We start from the raw sequence: 9,251 nt of genomic DNA on the forward strand, positions 1-9,251 counted from the left end.
GTGATCAGTAATTTTTCCTTTCTTCTAAATGTTGATACCCTTTCATTTCATAATTATTGAGAGTATAACATATTATCCCATACTTAAATATTGGTTTTAAGTTTAATTTGATATTTCAGGTCAAGCAGCTTATATTCTAGAGGGCAACACAGATATTAAACTGTAAACAAATGTATAATAACATAATGATCATTATAATGGCTATAGAGGGAATAAACAGGGCAGTTTCTAATAAGTAACTTTCTGTCATGGCATTCTGAATTCACTCAGAAACCCAAATTTCCCCATGAAACACTATATATTTATATAAATATAAAAATGCTTAATACATATTTAAAGAAACTTAGCAGTGATGGAAATAAGGTGAACACAGAGAAGTATAATATCTGCCTGAGGTCACATAGAAAATGATGAGACTGGACTTGAATGTTAAAGATTTGATCCTGTAAACTGTATTGAACACTTCCAACAATTCTAGCCCACTGTACCTTTCATTTTTAAGAAATATGTTTTTGTGTTGCTTGAAACAATATTGCCTTAAAATTTATTTTGCACTATATATATTTCTATGCTTTCTTCTTTTGTAATTTTCTCAGTGATATTTTTTTTTTAGCCATTTATTTTCAACCTTCCTCTTACAAGTTCAAACCAATCTTCCAAGTTTTCTTTTTCTTCACAAGTGGTTGGGAAGATATATACCTATTTCTAGTATTCTAATAATATTTTATGACAAAGAGCAGTAGAATTAACATAACCCAGGACAAATTTATAAATGTATATAGTGGCTGTCCCACATGAGTCCTTCTTTCTGATAACAATGGAAAGGAATTGGGGAAGGGATGTTAGCAAGATAGCATAGAAGGAAGTCTCAGCCTTTGGTTCTCCAAAGAGACACTTTATTTTGGGAAAATTACAGACAAAAATATCTTTATAAGATGTCCAGAATCCAGTTGAGAACTTGCCATACCTTAGTCAAACACAAAACCAAGTACAGTCACACTGAAATGGATAAGAAGAGCAATTTTGCTTTCCCCGTGTTTTTCCCTCCCTGTCACAGCTTAGTGCTGAAAAACATCACCACAGCCCATAAGTTCTCACTGGTTAAAGGAGTAACTGGAGCATGCATACACCCTCCTGGTCTTTCAGTGAGAGGCCTGAGGGTTTGGTTTCTGTCTTGCTTCATCCACAGCACTGATGGAAGTAACAGAGATTGGTGGGGACAGCTAACAACAAAGGAAGAGGGGCAGTCTTCTGACTGCACTTGGCACAGCTCTAAAAGATTGGGAGAAGGTGCAGAAGCTGAAGCTACTCCCATAGGAGGGAAGGAGAAGACTAGAGTGTACCTCCACATCCCAGCCTTTCAAAGTGCTCCAGAATGATCAGTTTCTGTGCCTCATGACCTTCAGTACAGACAGAGCCAGCACATATTGTTGGGGGCAGCTGAGTACAAAGGAGAAGTTGTGGGATGATTGATGTACCTGACAAAGCTCTGCTAGAATAGGAGCAGGTGAAGAAATTTAAATAACTTCCCCATGAGGTATGGGAGAAATGAAGCATACATACAACGTCCTGACCTGTGTTACAGCAGTAAGACAGCAGAAGAAGCCAGGCAGGACACATCCATAAAAACAGTTGGAACACCTTCCAGAATCTCTAGCCAGGCAGATGGAGGAAGGTCTTTCCCTGTAAAAGCCAGCGCACAGAGACTGGAAGCAGAGGCTCTTTTCTAAATTCACAGACACCAACAAAGCCAAAAAGAATACAAAGAATCATAGAATAATGACACAATCAAAGAAAGAAAATATCTCTCGAGTAATTGACCCTAAAAAAAAGGAGATCTATGTATTGCCTGCCAAAAACTTCAAAATAATCATCTTAAAGAGGATGAGTGAGATAAACGAGTTTGAACAATGATAGACAATAAAATAAAACATGATAAAAAACATTAACAAAAGGAGAATATCAATAACAGATAGAAAATATGAAATAGAAGCAAAGAGATTTTCTGAAGCAGAATACTACAATAACAAGTAAAAAAATTCAATAGTGGGTTCAACAGATGATTTGCTCAAGGAGAAGAAACAATGAGTGAATTCAAAGTCAGGTCATTTGAAGTTATCCAGTCAAGGAGCAAAAAGAAAAAAATTTAAAAGAGTAAGGAAAGCCTAAGGGACTAGTGGAACACCAGAAAGAGAAACAATATATGCAATTTGAAAGTGAAAGAAGGAGAAGAGAAAGAACTGGATGAAAGATTAATTTAATATTAATGGCTGAAAACTGAATTCTGGGAAGGAAATTAAACATTCATATTCATGAAGCCCAAAAGATTTCCAAAGCTGAAATAACCCCTAAATGTTACAACAAAACACAGTAAAATGAAATTGTCAGTATCAAAGACTAAGAGAGAATTTTGAAAGCAGTAAGAAAAAAGCAACAATCACATACAATGGTTTGCCTCAAAAACTGACAGCAAATTTTGCAGCAGAAATGTTGCATGTCAAAGGGAGTGGGATCATATATTCAATGTTCTGAAATGAAAAAACTGTCAACCAAGAATACTATATCTGGCAGAATTGTCCTTTAAAAATGAAGGATAAATAAAGTCTTTCCAGACAAACAAAAGCTGTGGGAATTAATCACCACTAGATCTACCTTACAAGAAACGCTAAAGTGAGTTCTTCAAGTTGAAATAGAAAGACACTAAAGAGAAACTCAGAAGTATATAAAAGTAAAAAACTCACTGGTAAAGGTAAATATATAGACAAATGAAGAACATAGTTATACTGTAGTAGTATTATATTAATTACTTTTATTATAGTAACAAAGCTAAAAAACAAGAGCATTAAAAATAACTATAACTTAAAAAGCATGTTAATGGATACACAATATAAAAAGATATAAATTGTGATGTGAATAACAAAGTGTGGGGAAGAGAAGTTAAAGTATACAGATTTCTTAAACAACTGAATTTAAGTTTGCATCAGCTTATAATAGACTGTTATAACTATAAGATTTTTCTATGTAAACCTTATGGTAACAATGAAGAAAACATCTATAGAAGATACATAAAAGAAAAAGTGAATGGAATCATAGCATATCAGTACAAAAATCAGCATATCACAAAGGAAGTCTGCAAAAGAGAGAAAGATGGAAAAAAGAAGTATAAAGCAGATTACAATTAACAAAATGGAAATAGTAAGTCTTTACATATCAACAGTTACTTTGAATAAAAATGGATTAAATTCCCTGAATCAAAAGACATAAGAATAGCTCAATGAAATAAACAGCAAGATTGACCAATATATCTCGAACAAGAGACACGCTTTAGATATAAGGACAAACATAAGCTGAAAGTGAAGAGATTAAAAGAGATAGTCCATGAAATAGTATCCAAAAGACACCAAAGTTGGCCATGCTTACCAGCTAAAACAGAGATTAAGTCCAAAATTTTCACAAGAGAAAAAGAGAGACGTTTTATAATGATACAAGGATCAACCCATTAGGAAGATACAATTATAAATATATATACACCCAACATAATAGTCTCTAAATAAATAATGTAAACATTGGCATAACAGAAGGGAGAAACAGAAATCAATACAACAAAAGTAAGAGACTTGAAACTTTTTTTCAATAATTAATAGAACATCCAGAAAGAAAATCAATAAGAAAACAGCAATCTTGAACAACATTATACAGCAAATGGACCTAACACACATATACAGAACATCTCACCCAATAGCAGTAGAATACACATCCTTTTCAATTGAACATAGATCATTCTCCAGGATAGAACATACGTTGGTCATAAAACAAGTCTTAACAAATGTAACAAGATTTAAATCATACCAAGTATCTTTTCTGACAACAATGAAATGAAAATAGAAATAAACAACAGAAGAAAACTTGGAAATCCACAAATACATGGGGAAATTAAACAACACAGAGCTGAACAACCAATGGGTCAGAAATAAATCAAAAGGGAAATTAGAACATATCTTGAGACAGATGAAAATTAAAACACAACATACCAAAACTTATGGGGAGCAGCTAAAGCAGTACTAAGAGGCAAGTTTATAGTGATGAATGGCTCCATTGAGAAAAAAGAAAGATCTCAAATAAACACCCTAACTTTAAACCTCAAGGAACTAGAAAAACAGGAACAAACTAAGACCAATGTTAGCAGAAGGAGGAAAATGATAAAGATTGCAGTAGAAATAAATGACATTTAAAACCTCAATGAAACTAAGAGTTCTTTTTTGAAAATATAGTCAAAATTGACAAACCTTTACTCAGACTAACCAAGAAAAAAGGAAAGAACAAAGAAAGAAAATTAGAAGTTAAAGAAGGGACATTACTACAGACTTCACAGAAATAAAAAGTATCATAAGAGACTGCTATGAACAATTATAACCCACCAATTCCACAACTTGGAAGAAATGGATAAATTTCTAGAAACATACAACCTACTAAGTCTGATTCACAAAGAAATAGAAAATCTGTACAGGCCAATAATGAGTAAGGAGATTAAAGCCATAATCAAAAATCTCCCAACAAAGACAAGTTCAGCACTAGATGTCGTCACTCATGAATTCTACCAAACACTTAAAGAAAAATGAACTCCAAACCTTCTCAAAGTCTTCCAAAAAATTGAAGGAGAGGGACTTCTTCCAAACTCATTTTATGGGGCCAGTGTATCCATATAGAAAACCAGACAAAACACTTCATAAAAGAAAACTACAGGTCAGTATCCCTGATGTACATTGAACGTAGATTCAAAAGTCCTCCACAAAATACTAGCAAATCTAACTCAACAACACGGGAAAAAAAAAAGATCATACACCATGACCATATGGGACTCTCTAGGATGCAAGAATGGTTCAACATATGCAAATTAATTAATGTGATACACCAAATTAACAGAATCAAGGATAAAAATCACATGATCATCTCAATATATGCAGTTAAACTATTTGACAAAACTCAACGTCCTTTCATGACAAAATCTGAACAACTAGGTCCAGAGGAATTTACCTCCACATAATAAAGGCCATTTATGAGAAGCCCACAGCTGACATCATACTCAATGGTGAAAAACTGAAAGCTTTTCTTATAAAATTAGGAACAAGACAAGAATTCCCACTCTAGCCACTTCTATTAAACATAGAAGTCCTAGCCAGAGAAATTAGGCAAGAAAAATAAGTCATCCAAATAGGAAAAGAAAAGGGAAAATTATCTCTTTTTGTAGATGACATGATCTTATGTAGAAAACCATAAAGATTAAAAACATTCTTAGAATTAATGAACAAATTCAATAAAGTTGCAAGATACAAAATTAACACACAAATATCACTTGATTTTCTAATTACTAACAGTGAACTATCTAAAAAAGAAATTAAGAAATCAATCCCACTTAGAATTAAAAAGAATAAAATACTTAGTAATAAACTTAAACAAGAAGGTGAAAGATTTGTTCTATGGAAGATACAAAATGCTGATGAAAGAAATTAAAGAAGACACACAGAAATAGAAAGACTTGGTGTTCGTTGATGGAAGATTATTGCTAAAGTGTCTATACTACTCAAAGCCATATCACAATTCAAGGTAATCGCTATCAAAATCCCTATGGAATTATTTACAGAAATAGAAAAATCAATTCTAAAATTTGTTTGGAAATACAAAAGATCCTGAACTACCAAAGAAATCTTAAGAAATAAGTATAAAGCTGGACATCAGACATCCTGATTTCAAGTGTATTAGGAAGTTACATTAATCAAAACAGTATGGTACCAGCATATATATAGAAACATAAACTAATGAAATAGAACAGAGCCCAGAAATAAACTCACATGTGTACTGTCAAATGATCTCTGAGGAGAATGTCAAGACTATAAAATGGGTAAAGAATTGTCATTTCAATGAATGGTGTTGGAAAATGGATATCCACATGAAAAACAATGGAGACAGGCTCTTATTCCATACACAAAAAATCAGCTCAAAATATAGTAAAGACTTAAAAATAATACCTGAAACTATAAAGCTGCTAGAAGATAACATAGGAGGAAACATCATCTCTTTGGTTTCTTTATGACTTCATGATTTCTTGGATATGCCACCAAAAGCACAGGGAAAAAAAGCAGAAATAGGTAAAAGGAACTACATCAGACTAAAAAGCTACTGCAAAGAAAAGGAATCAATCAACAGAGTGAAAAGATAATCTACTGAATGCTAGAAAATATTTCCAAAGCATATATCTGATTAGAGGGTCATTTCCAAAATATATAAGGAACTCCTACAAATCAATAGCAAAAAACCTAATACCTAAATAAAAAATGGACTAAAGACTTGAGAAAATATTTCTCCAAGGAAGATCTTTGACAACTTGCTAGCCAATAGGAAGATTTATGTGGCACGGACACAAGAAAAATATTACCTTTAAAAGTGACAGAAGTTAAAATCAAAATTCTATAGAATGTCTTCATATCACTTTTCTGCCATTACCTCCCACAAGACTGGATGTTTAATGAAGAATCAAAATATAAATATAATTTGCCAAAGTTTTCTGAGAAATATGGGTTGATTCTATTCAGTTCTGTAATGCAAAGCAAACCACATAACAGGTATACTGTCTAGAAAATGTCATAGAAGTTCTGCTAAACACCCTAACTTCATTACAGCATAATGACCAGAATATGCCATTCAAGAATGATACAGTACTTTCAAAATCATTACTACAAGTTCGTCTGTTATGTCACATTAGTCATCTGAAAAAGAACGTCAATAAGAAGTTTTCAAGAACTTAAAAATTATTGATATGTATTAAGAACTAATGATATTATGGATCTCAAGCTCCACTTACTACCATGGATAGGAACCCAGCAGAAGTTACAACATGTTAAAATCATGTATGTGGTCTAATCATTGTCACAATTATCACCTTTGTAGCTGCTTCATGGTGGTGCACTGATGAATATAGGATTGCATTGAAAGAAAAATCAAAGTTCGTCCAGAACATTTCACTGATCTTTCTAAATTTTTTTAAATGTTATATTCACACTAAACGATTCAAAAGATTGAATTCCTTTAGTCATTCAGACATTAATTTATTAAGCACTCCTGAGTACCAAAGTACCATTAGATCCCAAAAGCAGTCGAAAAATGTGACATCACAGATCCAGTGGGTCAGAAAAAGCAATTTTATTCCTACTTTCCCTCTTACATGAAGATCCTGATTGGAAAAGAGAGAGATAAAGAGTGCTTTTGTGAGTAGAAACCAAGAAGATATTTGCCCCCCGCCTTGTCATTTATGCAAATTCTAACACTAGAATCATTCTCATCACTGACTCCAGAACTTAACTTCAGGCAGGTGTATTTAGCATCCGTTTCTCAGGTTCTCTGATGAAGAGTTGCCTGCAACTTGCCAAGGTGCCCCGCATTAAAGTCCAGTGCGTATGGATCTTTTTACAATCCTCTCAGAATTTTACCTCAGAATCTCTGCACCTTTGAAGCAAAGTTTCTCTGCCCACAAGGAGGATTGGCAATTACACCAAAGGAAGCGTTCCCTCTGTGGGGTTTCTTTAGTTTCCCAGACCTGCAGAGTCTCCTCTTTGTCTTGATTTTCTTCTCTCAAAAGACCATCTTAACTGCAAATGTGTCCATAATGGGAGTCATCCAGCTCAGTCACAGCCTTCACACCCCCATGTACTTTTTCCTCTGTGGCCTGTCCTTTTCAGAAACTTGTACCACTATGGTAATTCTCCCCACATGTTAGCAGACTTGCTATCAGACAGCAAGACCATTTCTCTTCCTGAGTGTGTCACACAGATATTTTCTGTGTTAGGCTTAGGTGGAAATACCAGCTTCATCACGGCTGCCATCTCCTATAACTGTTAACCTGCCATTCACAACCCACTGCGTTATGCCATCCAAATGACCCATAAGATCTGCTTTCAGCTGATTTTGGCCTCTTGGATGGCTGGGGTCATGGTTTTTCTGTGCGTCGTCATCACCATGTTCAACTTGCCTTTCTGTGACTCCAACACTTTCCAGCACGTCTTCTGCAACATCTCGCCTCTGGTCTCCCTTGCTTGTGGTTACATTTTGTATCATGAAATGGTTTTTGTTCCCTGGCCCTGTATTGGTGTCCAGCTTTATTTTAATTATGGTTTCTTATGTCTTCTTTGAGTCCGTAGTTTTGAAGATGTCTTCCGCAAAGAGGAAGTATAAGACCTTCTCTACTTGCTCCTCTCACCTCACTGTACTGTGCATCCACTATGGATTTTCTTGCTTTGTTTATTTGAGGCCCAAGGACAGTGACTCATTCCATGAAGATATGCTGATGGCTGTGACATATACAGTGCTGACATCTCTACTTAATCCTGTCTTTTACATTTAAGAAATAAAGAATTGCAGAAGCCCTAAGGAAGATATTAGACAATGCAAATATGTTTATCCCTCAGATCGAAAATAAAAGAACCCTTAACATTTAAAAAATTTACATAATTTTAATAAGTAAAAGTGGATAAAGTTGTGGGGGCCAGTCTGGTGATGTAGTGGTTAAGTTTGCGTGCTCCACATAGGAGGCCCAGGTTCGGATCCCGGGCATGGACCTAGCACTGCTCATCAAGCCATGCTGTGGCAGCACCCCACATAAAATAGAGGAAGACTGGTGCAGATGTTAACTCAATGACAATCTTCCTCAAGAAAAAAGAGGAAAGATTGGCAGCAGACGTTAGCTCAGGGCCAATCTTCCTCACACATAAAAAAGTGGATAAAGTGGAGTACTTCACTAAAAATCATCACTTTGAGTACAAACAGAGTATTATCTAATTACCTGATATTTCCTGGCATCACTATTTTTCTAGTATAAACAGGATATAGTTTTAAAATATTGTTAATATGTGGATGTGGATGTTTGTGTGCATGCTTGCATGTGTGTGTGTGTGTGTGTGTGTGTGTGTGTGTGTGTATATGCACAGATATATATACATATAAGCAAGCAGGAAATAAATCAAAACATATTTTGGAACACAGTATTTTCAGAAGATTAGCTGGATAACCTTTCCATTTATGGGTTGTATTCTTAGTGTGAATTCCCAAAACTTTTGGCTAGTCTTATATCTTCAATATTTTCTCCTCTATTTTCTGAAGGTATATAGTTTATAATTCTATATTTTACATTTAAGTATATGGCCTATTTTGAGTTATTTCTTGTATGAGGTGTGAGGCTTAGGTTGAGGTGCTTCCATCCT

At 34.5% G+C, this 9,251-nt stretch overlaps 1 pseudogene; it reads left to right on the forward strand.

Moving 5' to 3' along the window:
• The first annotated feature begins 1,990 nt into the window (after window positions 1-1,990).
• On the forward strand, window positions 1,991-8,489 carry LOC124233429 (olfactory receptor 10J4-like; annotated as a pseudogene).
• The last annotated feature ends 762 nt before the right edge of the window (window positions 8,490-9,251 follow it).

The sequence above is a fragment of the Equus quagga genome, unplaced genomic scaffold, assembly GCF_021613505.1.
Source record: "Equus quagga isolate Etosha38 unplaced genomic scaffold, UCLA_HA_Equagga_1.0 202622_RagTag, whole genome shotgun sequence".
Classification (NCBI taxonomy): Eukaryota; Metazoa; Chordata; class Mammalia; order Perissodactyla; family Equidae; genus Equus; species Equus quagga.